This window comes from Mastigoproctus giganteus, chromosome 4, assembly GCF_048544385.1.
Source record: "Mastigoproctus giganteus isolate SK-2022 chromosome 4, ASM4854438v1, whole genome shotgun sequence".
Classification (NCBI taxonomy): Eukaryota; Metazoa; Arthropoda; class Arachnida; order Uropygi; family Thelyphonidae; genus Mastigoproctus; species Mastigoproctus giganteus.
In genome coordinates, this window is record NC_143578.1 from 77,357,400 (window position 1) to 77,371,922 (window position 14,523).

General features: G+C 39.3%; 1 protein-coding gene across 1 annotated transcript in view; it reads right to left on the bottom strand.

Annotated features, from left to right (window-relative positions):
* The window catches only part of LOC150086853 (dnaJ homolog subfamily C member 2), a 451,294-nt gene that overhangs the window by 40,710 nt on the left and 396,061 nt on the right, over positions 1-14,523 (bottom strand). The gene's annotated exons all lie outside the window — the stretch shown is intronic.

Below are 14,523 nucleotides of genomic sequence, written 5' to 3' on the forward strand. Positions count from 1 at the left end.
ATATACCTTCATCAATATCATTGATAAATATATAAATCAACAGTGGGCACAACACCAAACTCTGTGGGACTCCACTAATAACATTAGTCCATGAAGAGCAGCGTCCACCGATTACCACTCTGTCTTCTGCCACTCAACCACCCTTTCATCCATTGTAGCAACTTACCCTTAATACTGCTCCAATTTGTAGGTTTCCATGCGCAACAGTGTCAAAAGCTTTTCTGAAATCCAAGTATATGATATAAGAATTATTTTTTGTATCCAGTTCCTTTGTAACCACACCATAGTATCCAATCAAATTTGTCAGACAAGACTTTCCGTTAACAAGCCCATGCTGTGTATGAATTATTAATTCAGTCTTGTCTAGATGACCCTGCAATGTATCTTTAACCAGTGGCTCCATTATTTTCCCTGGAAAAACAGTTAAACTAACTGGTCTGTAATTACTCGTGTCACTCTTAGATACCGCATTGTGAATTGGGGATACATTTGCGCATCCCCAGTCCATGGAGACTTTCCCTGAGTCGAATGCTCTCCTAAGTATGGCTAAGGTGCTTATTTCCTTTGCTGCCTCCTTTAACATTACTGGATAGATCCTATCAATCCCAGGTGCCTTTCTTTTGTTTAACTTCAACAATTTCTTCTCCACTTTGCTGCTCTCAGTTATTACAAAATCTTTAAACACCTTGTTACAGTTTGATAAACTTCCGGCATTTCCCCCCCTTAATAACTCCTCATGTGTGAATGTAGATGCAAAATACTCATTCAGATTATCGGCTATCTGAGCATGATCATCAACAGTCAAACCATCGATATCAAGTAGACCAATCTGATCCATCCCCTTCCTTCTAGAGTTTATATATGTATAGAAGTCCTTGCTGCTTTTCTTGGCATCCTTTGCCAATGATTTCTTGCCTAACCTCCTTTATGACTTGATTAGAGACTAGTCTTGTTCCATCTGTTTTAGGCTTCTGTGTCAACTGATAATTTATATGCATCCCATGCATTTTTCTTCTCTGCCATGAGTCTCATTAGTTCATCTGACATCCATTTAGGCCTAAACCTTGAACAATATTTCTTAATAGGTATGAAAAGCCTAAAAGCCTATTCAAGGAACTAATTCTAGTAGCGTCTAGAATTAGTTCCTTGAATGCTTCCCATTCAGAATTTGCTGTTGGTGACATCATCAGCTTATCCCATTGTACCGAATTTAAAAACTGTCTGAGACCACTGTAGTCACCTTTACGAAAAACAAAAACTCTTTCCTTTAACCCCTGATGATAATTATATCTTTAAGTAAATGCCGCATCAGTACACTGTGATCATTGTCATCCAGTGGTTCCTTTATCTGCAAATTCTTTATACATGAATAATCATTGCTAATAACCAGATCAAGAGTATTACTCCGTCTTGTTGCCTCTCGAACATGCTGCTGCAGAAAACAATCATCCAATTAATCCACAAAAGTCTTGCTAGTGTGAAAGTGACCAATCCACTAGTTCCAGTCAATATCTGGGAAGTTAAAATCCCCCATTATAACACAACCTGATTTACTAGTCCATTCTATTTCTCTGTACAACTGTTTGTTGTACTCATTAGAGTCATTAAGCCTATAACACTCCTACTCTGATTTTTGCTTCCCCAGTGCTTACGTCACACCAAACTGACTCAACATTGCACTGTGGCTTAGCTGACTAGCCTTGCCAGATCAGTCACATATCTATTACTTTTATTATTTCGAAAGTATTAAACCCCCTCTCTTCAGCATCTATTTATACAGCTGTAGGCCAGCAATCTAGCCAATTTCAAAACTTGACTAACTCAGATGTTTATCTTCTGAATAGCAATGCCTTAAAGATATTCATGATTCAGAAATAGCCACACCCAACTATACTGCTCATAGAAAGGACAAAAATTGTTATGGCAGAGGGTCAATTATGATTTTATATCTCCAGTATGATCTTATCTCCACACTGTGAACTTTTTCCCATCACTTGCCAACATTGAGTCTATCTGCTGCACTCCATCTAAGAACCCTTAAAAAATTAATCATTCCTCTCTACTTCCTTCTTCCATTAACTAATATGGATGTAGAAACACTGGAGCTTGCCCCTGATTCCATCCTTACCCTTATCCAGAGATCTTACATAACCATTATAGCAGAGGATTTCAATGCTGTTGTTGGTGTAGAGGTTTTTCGGCACAAGGGCAACTGAGGCCAAAATGTGCCTATTCAAATATTTGGAATGGTACCGGAGTTTGCCTTATTTGTTATTAGATATATTCATAAAATCTAATTTGTTTGAGATAAGCAAAAAGCTCATCCAGATTGGCATTGTTTCCCAATAGGTGGGTTAGTGATAAAGGTTTTTGCATTTGTGTCAGAGAAAGGAAGGTAGTATTTCTGATATGGGAATAATACGAACAATCTAACAGAATATGTTGAACTGTAAGTTGTGATGAACAATGCATGCATACAGGAGGGTCATCGCCCATGAGCAGGAACAAGTGGGTCAGGTGTGTGCCCTATGCGCAATCTTGCCAGTATTACTTCTTCATGCCTGTTTTTCCTCAAGCTCGAGCTCCATATTTGTGGTTCTTGTTTAATTTCAAATAATTTATTGTTTGTCTGTGTCTTCCAAATGTTTAACCATTGGTCCCTACAGATACGTCGAATATGTTTTAGTAAATCTCTATAGGGTACTTGGTAAGATGGAGGTGCGTTGCTCTTTGGGTGCTTGGCTGCCTGGTCTGCTGTTTCGTTACTTGTGATTCCAGCATGCCCTGGAATCCAACAGAAACTTACGGTATGATTCAGATTCCTCAAATGATTTAGACGAGACCGGATTTCTTTTACTATGGGATGTGGGGTTGAGAAATTGTTACTTATTGCGGAAAGCGCACTCATGGAACCTGTATATATTAAACTATTAGTGTTGAGACAGATATTGATATTGTATATAGCTAGGTGGATTGCATAAAGTTCTGCAGTATAACTGCTACATTCAGTCGGGAGAGATACAGATACTGTAAATGTGGGAAAGACTGCTGCAGCACCTACGGCATCATCTGATTTTGAGCCATCAGTATATATTAAGCAGCTCTGCGCATTGCTAGCAGCATGTCCTTCGTGCATTTGCTTGATGCAACAGCTTTCCATGGACTTTTTCCCCATTGTTGGAAATAGGTATCACAGTAAGGTGGGTTTGAGGACCAAGGCAGATCAGATATATTGGTTTCTTTGAGCGTGTTTTCAAAATGAACATTCCAGCAATGCATCAAATCTTGTAGTCTAATACCAGTTGGTCTATTTTCAGTGGGTTTATTGTTATAGAATGTTACCCTTTCAGGATTGAAAAGTAGCGGTTGATTTATCTAAACCTTGGTTTTCCAATAAATGTGCTAAGGTTGTCCAAGAGAAGAACGTTGCATATCGTAATTGGCTTGTTTCTAATTCTTCAGTTTCATTTTCTGCCTACACCAAAGCTCGCAACAATTGTAAAGCAGTTATTAATCAGTCCAAACTAGAGTTTGGACTGATTAATAACTTGCCCTAATGGTAGCCGAGCATTCTGGTCTCTTGCCAAAGCTATTGGCCGCAACTTTTGCCCATCTCTGCTCCCACCTCTGTCCAAACCAGATGGTTCTGTTGTCACTTCAGCCAAGGATAAAGCTGACCTGCTAGCATCCCATTTTTCTTTGAGCTCATGTATTAATGATCTTGGTAAAACTCCTCCCACCATTCCTAACACGCTCCATTCAATGCCTCCTGTGGTCTTCCGTCAAAAGGATATCAGAAGGATTTTGATGAATCTTGATGCTAAGAAAGCTCCAGGTCCTGATGGTATTTCTCCACTTGTTCTCAAAACCTGTGCTCCTGAACTTACTCCTATTCTTTGCCGCCTTTTTTCACTTTCTTATTCCAAAGGTGTTTTTCTTTCTGCTTGGAAATTTGCTCATATCCAGCCAGTTCCTAAAAAGGGTGACAAATCCCTCCCATCCAATTATCGTCCCATTGCAATTACTTCTACTCTTTCTAAAGTAATGGAGAAATCAATTAACCGCCAACTCTTAAACTACCTAGAAACCTTCCGTCTGATCAACGATCACCAGTATGGATTCCGTCAGTGTCGATCCACTGGTGATATTCTGGCTTATGTTACCCATTTATGGACTAATTCAATGGAAAGGTTCGGTGAAACACAAGTAGTTGCTCTTGACATCTCAAAGGCTTTTGATCGTGTTTGGCATAAAGGTCTTCTAAACAAGCTTCCATCTTATGGTTTGCCAACTGTTTTTAGTAATTGGTTATCCAGTTTTCTCTCTGATCGCTCACTGAGGGTGATGGTAGATGGCTCTCTATCTTCTAACCTCTCCACTAATGCCAGTGTCCCCCAAGGTTCAGTTCTTTCCCCCACTCTTTTCCTCTTGTATATCAATGACCTTCCATTGACTGGAAATCCTATCCATAGTTTTGCCGATGATAGCACATTGCATTCAACTTTCCATTTTGAGAAACCTTGTCCAGTTCAATCAGCTTCAAGTTCTCGAAAATCTGCTGCCAATTCCTTAAATGCCGATCTTCAGGTAATTCTCCAGTGGGGCAAAGACAACTTAGTTGATTTCAACCCTTCTAAAACTCAATCTTGTCTTATATCTCGCAAAAAGGATTCTTCTGCTCCTATGCTTATCTTTAGTGACACTCCGATTTCTAGGCAAAATGATATATCTCTTTTGGGGATTACCCTGACTTCTAATCTCTCTTGGCACAAGCACATTACAAATATTGCTTCCTCTGCATCTAAAAAACTTGGTTTTCTCTTTCGCTCTCGGCGTTACTTTTCTCCCAATCAGCTGCTCACTCTGTATAAATCGCAAATCCGCCCTGCCATGGAATATTGTTCCCACATCTGGGATGGTGCCCCCAAAACCTCTCTCAGGCTTCTTGATTCCATTCAGAAGAGGGCAGTTAGGTTAATTAATGATTCATCTCTAACAGAGTCTCTCCACTCGCTTTCTCATAGACGCACTGTTTCTGCTGCATGCCTCTTCTACAGATACTTCCATGGGCACTGTTCTTCTGAATTGGCTTCTATAATTCCCGCTCTGTCTTTCAAAACAGTCCGAACACGTGCCGCCACCAGCCAACATCCATTTACTGTCCAACCCACAGAACCAACTTTTCATCTTCCTCATTTATTCATTCAACTGCCGTTTTCTGGCACAACCTTCCTTCATACGTATTTCCTGAAAATTACAATCTACAGAAGTTCAAGTCCAATATCAACAAATATCTTCTTTCGTCTTCTCAACCTCCAACCCAAGCACGGTACTAAGTACTATAGGTTCTAATACCTCTCGTGTTTGGGGTTCTCATAAAAAAAAAAAAAAAATTTGGATGATCTGGAAAGCTTTTAATCCTGGCTGCATAGGTGAGGAGTAACATTTTCCTTCTGAGGTGGAGTGGTGGTTCGTTTGCCTTTATATAGAGACTTTGGACAGGAGATGTTCGAAAAGCTCCAAGAGCAGTGCGAAGAGCACTGTGCTGTATTGTATTCAGTCTTGTAAGTACAGTTTTCCTAGCTGAGTCGTATACTATTGAACCATAATCTAGACGGGACCTGATGAGCGAATGATACAAATGCAGGAGAGTGCATCTATCTGCACCTCATGCCATGGCATAGACGGCTCTGAGTATATTGAGTTTTTTCAAGCAGAGAGTTCTGAGATAAGTTATGTGCATGGCAAAATTAAGTTTAGTATCTAATATTAAACCTAAAAAGCGGATATTGCTGGCAAGTGGGATTGGTTGGTTTTTTAATTTAAGTTCAGGCTCTGGATGTAATCTGTGCTTTTCACAGAAATGAACCGCAATTGTCTTTTGTTTTGACAGGCGATAACCATTTTGTACAGTCCATGTCTCTAACTTATTTATGGAAAGTTGTAACTGTCTCTCTATGCTGTTAATTGTTGGTGAATGGCATGATATAGCAAGATTGTCGGCATACATATATATTTCTACGGTTTTGGGAATATTCTGCGTCATGGTATTTAGTCTAATTGCAAAGAGGGTAGGACTAAGTATGGACCCTTGAGGCACCCCTTCTTCTTGAATAAAATATTGTCAAAGTACATTCTGGTGATGAACTTGAAAAGTTCTGCATTTGAGAAAGTTCTGGATGAATTGAGGTATGTGTCCTCTCAACCCTAGGGTATACAGCTCTCGAAGAATGCCATACTTCCATGTGGTATCGAATGCCTTTTCAATATCTAGGCTCACCATTACCAGATGTTCATTTTTAACATATGCATTCCGAATGTTAGTTTCGACTCTTACCATAAGGTCCAAGCAGGATCTGTTTTGTCGGAAACCATATTGGTTGATATTTAGTAGCATTTTGCTTTCTAGTATCCATTTTAATCTCCTATGTATCATTTTTTCTAGTGTTTTACTCAAACAGCTGGTTAGGGAAATTGGTCAGTAGTTTTGTGGAAGCGATTGATCCTTTCCTGGTTTTGGAAAGGCAAGAATTACAGAATGATGCCATGAGGAAGGATAAACACATTCAAGAAATATCCAGTTGTAGAATACTAGTAATAATCTTAAAGCTGTATTATTTAGGTGTTTAAGCATTATATAGTAGATTCCGTCCAGTCCTGCTGAGCTGTTTGCTGATCTGTTCAGAGCTTCTTGGAGTTCAGCTAGGATGAATGGTTGATTATAAGGAAGGGATTGGGTGGTGTTGAAATTTAATTTATATTTTTCTGCAGAGGTTTTGATTTTCAGGAAAGGATTGTCATACGCAGAAGCTGATGATATTTGACTGAAGGTCTCTCCAAGGAAATCGCCTATTTCCTTTGGGGAGGACAGTTCTCGTCCATTCTTAATCAAGATTGGAGCAGAAAAGGAAATGTACTTATTATTTAATTGTTGGATTTTCTTCCATATTAGCCGACTGCTGGTGTCCTTTGTGATGGTACTGGCAAATGTTATTCATGCTTCTTTTTTGGCTTGTTTCCTGATTTGTCGTGACCTTGCTGTTGTTGTTGGGGGTTTAATGGCGCAAGAGCAACTTCGGCTATATTGCGCCTGTTCAAGTTTTGTTATTTCCTGTTATATTGTTACTGATTTACCATATTAGATATGATTAGTTAAGTTTATTAAGCTGAGGTATGAAAAGAGTTCACTGACATTTGATTTTTCTCCCATAATGAGTTCAAGGCTTAATGGTTCATTTGAATACGATTTGAAAGCTGATTGGCGAGCAATTTGGTATCGTGGACATTCTAAGATGATGTGCTTCACTGTTAGTGTGGTCAGACACTGAGGGCATTGTGGAGGATCGTCTTTCCTTAGGAGGTAAGAGTGTGTTAAATATGTGTGTCCGATGCGAAGCCGGGCGAGGATAACCTCTTCATGTCTGTTTTACCGAAAACTTGATTTCCAGGATTTCTGCTGTTGTTTGATTTGGTATAATTTATTGTTTGTTTGAGATTTCCAGGTCTGCGTCCATATATTATCAGAGGCTTTTCGATTGATGTTTTTAAAGTCATTGAGCGGTATTTTATGCAAGTGAGAATTTTTGTTAGACGGATTTTTTGCAGCATCATCCACATGTTCATTGCCGAGTATTCCAGAATGTCCAGGAATCCAAGTGAATCTAACTCTTTGTTTGTTTTTCTTAAGGTGTGATAAGGAGGAAAGAATTTTTCTTACATACGGATGATCTTCTGTCTGTAAAGCATATATTGCACTTAACGAGTCTGTGAAAATGATACTTTTTACGGGGGAAGTTTTGGCAATGTGATCTAGGGCGAGACTTATTGCAAACAGTTCAGCACTAAAAATACTGCACTCTATTGGAAGAGACTGTGAGATTATGCTGTTTGGCAATACAACAGCAGCACCAACGTGTGTGGCCGTCTTGGATCCGTCAGTGTACAGATGAGAATAGTCAGAGGATTGTGTTACATAAGAGAAATGTAGCTGTTTTATATTTTGACTTGGGATATTGTTCTGTTTCCATTTTATGAGGACCATGTCACAGTCAACTGAACTGATTTCCCAAGGTGGAAGGGCTGTGGGGGTATCTTGGTAGATTTTATCCATACTTAAGTTCAATTGTGAGAGTATTTCTTTTAGTCGGATGCCTGCAGGTTTGCATATATTAGGTTTGTTCGTATATAAATTTTCCCATTTCGGTTTATAAAGATATTGCCATGTTGGATGTCCAGGAAGGCTTTGAACTTTCGCAGCATAGTTCATAAGAAGAACTTGTCTACGAAGACTGAGTGGGAGTTCATGGATCTTGTGTATAGACTATACACAGGTGAGGTACGGAAGGCTCCTGAAACAACACGTAGTGCATTGTGATGAATTGGATCTAACCAGTTCAACACACTTTTCCTAGCTGAGGAATAAATGGGAGAACCATAATCTAATTTAGATCTTATCATTGCACGATAAACATGCAAAAGTGAGTAACAATCAGCTTCCCATGTCATGGCTGATACAGCTCGTAGAATGTTTAATTTCTTTAAGCACATTGTACGTAGATATTTTATGTGTTCTAGGAAATTTAATTTTTGATCCATGATTAGTCCTAGTAGCCGGATGCTCTGTTTGAGTGGAATTTGTTGATTGCTTATCCTTAGTTCTGGATCAGGATGCATCTTTCGTTTTCTGCAGAAGTGTATTGCCACTGTCTTCTGTACTGAGATTCGATATCCATTATAGGTGGACCAGGACTCTATTTTGTTAATAGCACATTGGAGCTGCCTCTCGATTGTCCGCATATTCTGTGAGTGACATGATATTGTGAGGTCGTCGGCATATAGGTAGGTTTCAACTGTTGCTGGAATAACTTCTGTTACAGGGTTTATTTTGATAGCGAAAAGGGTTGCACTGAGGACTGAGCCTTGGGGGACCCCCGTTCTTGATTGTATATTAGAGACAGAATATGATGATAACGGACTTGAAAAGTTCTTTTAGTCATGAAATTCTGAAGGAACTTTGTTAGATGGCCTCGAAGACCTAATTTGTACAATTCATGAAGGATACCATATCTCCACGTAGTATCAAACGCCTTTTCAATATCAAGGCATATCATTACGAGGTGTTCGTTTCGGAGAAAGGCATTGCGAATATTTGATTCAGCTTTTGTCATTATGTCTATTGTTGATCTATTTTTCCGAAAACCATATTGACTAGGACTCAGGAGGTTATGCAAGTCAAGAAACCATGTTAACCGATCATTCACCATTTTTTCTAAAATTTTACCTAGACAGCTAGTGAGCGCGATGGGACGATAATTATATGGATTTGAATGGTCCTTCCCAGGTTTTGGAAAGGCCAATACAAACGAATGTCGCCAAGAGTCTGGATATGTATCCTCAAGTATATCCTATTATATAGCAGTAACAGCATGCATAAAGAATTTTTAGGGAGGTGTTTAATCATTTGATAGTGGATTCCATCTGGACTTGCTGCGCTTTCTTTAGATTTGGCTATGGCCTTATGCAATTCATTTATAGTGAAGGATTGATTGTATGGAATCTCATGAGCTGCATGGAAATTAATTTTGTATTTTTCGATTTGAGCTTTATATGTTTGAAAGATTGGTCTGTATGACGTTGTTGCTGACAATTCCTCAAATGTTTCTCCTAGTAGATTTGCAATTTTTTCTGGTTCAGTTATGTCATGACCTTTCCAGCTTATGATCGGTTTAGGGACGGTTGTATATTTGCCTGAAATTTGTCTAATTTTATTCCATATTATTCTGCTGTCCGTATTTCTATTGATTTTGCTTGCAAAGGATATCCAGGACTCTTTCTGAGATTTCCGGCGTATATAGCGTGCTTTTGCTCTGGCTTTCTTATATTTTATGAGATTGGTGGTGGTGGTGGGATACTTTCTGAATTGATTCCAAGCCTTATTTTTTTCTTTCTTTGCTTCCAAGCATTCTTCATTCCACCACTGCTTGTAATGTTTATGAGACTGGTTAGCTGTCTTTGGTATTGCAATGTTTGCGGCAGAAATTATTTGATTTGTGATATGAGTAACAGCATTATTGATATCAGTATGTCTTATGATTTTCTCATCTAAAGAAGCAGCATATTGGTATTTTTCCCAGTTTGCTTTGCAAAATTTCCATTTCATACCTCTTATAGGTTGCTGTACATCATTTGCTAGTAGGTGACAAACAACTGGGTAATGATCACTGCTAAAAGGATCATCGGAAACAGACCAGTCAAGGAGAGGAAAGAGAGCTGGGGAACAGATGATGAGATCAATTGCAGAGGTAGTCCCTGTTGGTAAGTGGACATGGGTGTGGGTACCTGTGTTTAAGAGTGTTAGGTTCCTATTATTTATAAGTTTTTCAATCATCTGTCCTCTTTTGTCTGTATGAAGTGATCCCCAGATGATATGATGCCCATTAAGGTCCCCCATCAAACAAAAAGGAGATGGTAATTGTTCAATTAAATCCTCAAATTCTTGCAGTGTATATGCATGATTAGGTGGAAGGTAGAGCGAAATCATAGTCAAGGTAATTCCAGTCACGATGCGTACCGCGACTGCTTCAAGGGGTGTTTGTAGCTGAATATGCTTGGATGGAACGTTAGAGTCAACAAGAATGGCGACTCCTCCATGACCTGTATTGGTTTTTCGATCTTGCCTATATACATTGTAGTTCTTGATTGAAATACTTATGTGCGGAGTTAGATTTGTTTCTTGCAAACAGATACTTGCCGGAGCATATACGGAAATTAGATCTTTGATATCGCTTAGATTACTTCGAATGCCACGACAATTCCATTGTAGAAGTGTACGCATTATTTGGGTTTAGTACTTGATTCAGATGACTTACGATGAGTTGCTTGTTTTAATCGATCTGTTTTGATTTTTTCTTTTCTGGGGAAGCTTGGTCGGCCAACACTGTCCATGTCATCATTTGCGTAAAGTTCCAGAACTGGTTCGTCTTCTTTCTCCTTTTCATCAATTTCCATAGTGTCAGTATTTTTTTGTGTTTTTTCAACAGGTTTCGTGGAATTTGTACTGCATGTTGGTGTTGGATCTTTAGCATCTGGTGGGATTACAATGGGTGTATTAATTGCCTGATCAACTTTTTGTTTTGTTTGTAAAAGAATGTTACGTGCCCAATCTGCTATTGAGATGTTAGGCGGGATTGTGATGTCAGTCTGTATTGCAATTACCTTTGTTTTCTGCACTGTAGTTGCTGCTGTTGCTGCTGCTGCTGCATATGATCTCACTGCTGGAAATAGTGGTATCTGCTTTTTGGCTTCTTGATATGTTACCTTATGTTCAGTTTTATATTTTTGAACTTGCTTTTCTCTTTTCCATATATTACAGTCTCTGGAATAGGCAGGGTGGTCTCCTTTGCAGTTTGGACAGAGAGGAGACTGTGTATTGCATTCTTTACAGGTATGTTCTTTTGAGCCACAAGTGGCACAAATAGATTGTCCTCTGCATACTGTTTGGGAATGGCCATATTTTTGACACTTGAAGCATCTTATTGGATTGGGGATATATGGCTTTACCTGGCAATTCAGGTACCCGGCTTTGACTGATGTTGGTAGAGTTGGAGTACTGAAAGTAAGTATGATGGTGCGGGTTGGAACGAGGTTTCCATCCTTTTTAATAAGGATTCTTTTGGCATGTATGACATTCTGGTTTTGTAGCTCTTGTACAATTTCTTCTTCAGAGCTATTTAGGAGGTCCCATTCCACGATAACCCCTTTAGATGAATTTAAAGTGGCATGTGGAGTGACTTTGATGGGAATCCCTCCAAAAGTTTTGGTTTCAAGAAGAAGCTCAGAATGTCGATGATTTGTCGTTTCTATCAGAAGGTCGCCTGATTTCAAGCGGCGAACCATTTTCGGTGGACCAGCTATATGTTCTAGACACCTCTGTATAACAAAGGGAGAAAGTTTACTAACTGGTTGGTCTGATAGGGAATGAACAATTAGAAAGAGTGGCGAGATGGTTTGGGTCACATCTTTCTTTTGTCTTTTGGCAGTAGATGGATTAGGATCATCTTGCTGCCGATTGTGATCAGTTTGATCCATAATTCCAGGAGAAGCCTGGTTTGTCAAGTCCATTGTTGCTCCTTTTAGCCCTGAAAGGATTATTTTTCCTTTCAGGTTTCCGGCCCCACCACGGGGAGGCAGGAGCAGCCACCTAGTGACCAAGCGGCTGGTGGATTAGTTTGTTAGTGAGAAAATGGATAAATATCCTAAAAAAGAAAGGTGATTTTCCTTCCTGGGTTCTACTTAAAATCTGCTAAGTGAAGAACCACTTACAATGAACTGAGAATAAGAGTGGCTAGAAATGAAAGAGAACAAAATCACTTGGAAGATCACTTTAGAATTCGCTTAAGAAAATCGCTTGGCACTTGGGGCCCGTGACCTTGCCTTTTGTTTTTTATATAAAATGAGGTTGGCTGTTGTAGGAAATCTACAAAATAGGTTCCAAGCTTTATTTTTTTCTCGTTTTTCACTGTTACAGGCCTCATTCCACCAGTGTTTTGCATGTCTTTTTTGGTTTGCAGAGGATTGAGGAATTGCCTCAGAAGCTGCTGCCAAAATTTGTGCAGTGATGTGCTCTGCGACTTTATCTATTGGTTGTGTTTTAATAAATTGATTATCAAAATAAACATACAATGAATATTTTGTCCAGTTCGCTTTTGTGAATTTCCATTTTACTCTGTAATCTGGAGAGTGGGATTGTTTTGTTTGTATTTTACATATAATTGTAAAATGATCGCTGTTGTGTGGATCATAAGGTTGACCACTCCATACTGGGGAACAGTATGGGAGAACAGATTGACAGATCAATTGCTGAAGTGGAGCCTGTGGGTAGATGGACATAAGTGTGATGGCCAGTATTTAGCAAGGTTAGCTGCTGTTGATTCAGTAATGTCTCTATCATATGTCCTCTTTTATCCATGCTTGAAGATCCCCCACAACGGGTGATGCCCATTGAAATCTCCAAAAAGGCAGAAAGGTTCTGGCAATTGTGCTATAAGATCTTCTAGTTCTTTAAGCATGAAAAGTCTGTTTGGTGGGAGGTATATTGAAACAAGAGTTAGTGTTATTCCAAGCGCAATACGCACAGCAACAGCTTCTAAGTCAGTCTGTAGAGAGATATGTCGAAATGGGATTTTAGAGTTAACTAGTATTGCTACTCCTCCATGTGCGGATTTTGCAGTATTCCTGTCTTTTCTGTACATTGTAAAGTTTCTAATTGAGAGAGTTATTGAGAGAGTTCACAATTTTTTGAATATTCTGGATGGTTACCTTTGCAATTAGGACAGGTGAAGGAGGTTACAGAACATACTCAAGCATCAGCTTGAGTATGTTCTGTTGAACCACAGTTTGGGCAAATCATAGTGCCACGGCATGCTACCTGGGAGTGTCCATATTTCTGGCATTTGTAACACCTGATGGGATTCGGTATATATATGGACGTATATGACAATTCAGATACCCTGCTTTAACCATTGTTGGTAAGTTTGGGGTACCAAAGGTCAGTATTATGTTCTTTGTTGGCTTTAATTCTCCATCTTTCCGGATTAATATTCTTTTTGCATGTATTACTCTTTGATCTGTCAATTCTTGTTCAATTTCATCCTCTGAGATGTTAATCAGATCCCACTCTGCTATAACTCCTTTAGATGTAGTCAGAGTGGCATGAGGCGTTATTTTCACAGAAATTCCACCAAAAGTAGTCAGTTTCAATAATAATTCCGAGTGTTTTGGCTTCATCGTCTCCACCAGCAGATCTCCAGACTGTAATCGCTTTACCATCTTCGGTAATCCTGCAGCATTTTCCAAGCATTTCTGGATTAGAAATGGGGATAATTTGCTAACAGGAGAATCTGATACAGAATGAATAAGGAGAAAGGCTGGGTGATCTTGTTGACATTGATCTGTTTTTTGTCTTTTATTTTGATAAGAGTCATGATCAGGTTGGTCTTGATCAGTAGGTGATCTCAACTGATCAAGTGAGGAAAAGGTTTCTTTGTCCATTTTGTACTCCTTTTGGCCCTGAGGGTTGGCTTTCCCACTCAGGTTACCGGCCCTGCCACGGGGAGGCAGGAGTAACGCCACGAGTGGCCAAGCGGTTGTTAGGTTAGTTGGGTTAGTAACTCTAATAAAATTAAAAGGAAAGTTGTCTTTTCTTTCCTGACTTAACTTACAACTTGTAAGATGAAGTCTACAGTGCTTTTTTTAAGAACTTAAGAGAAACTAACGGGGAACTTAAAAGAAGAGTGATTCCTTTAAAGGAGAACGCTTCGAATCACTTTATAGAGCTCAGAAAATCGCTTGGCCACGGAAAACGCTTGGCATCCGGGGCCGATTTCAATGCACAGAAAGATATTCCATGCTGAAATGAGATCTCTATCGCCCTCCTCCACAGTCAGAGCTGGATTTACACAAGCTAAACAAGCTACAGCTTAGGGCCTCACATTACAAGGGGCCTCGCTCCATCTTAAAAAAAAA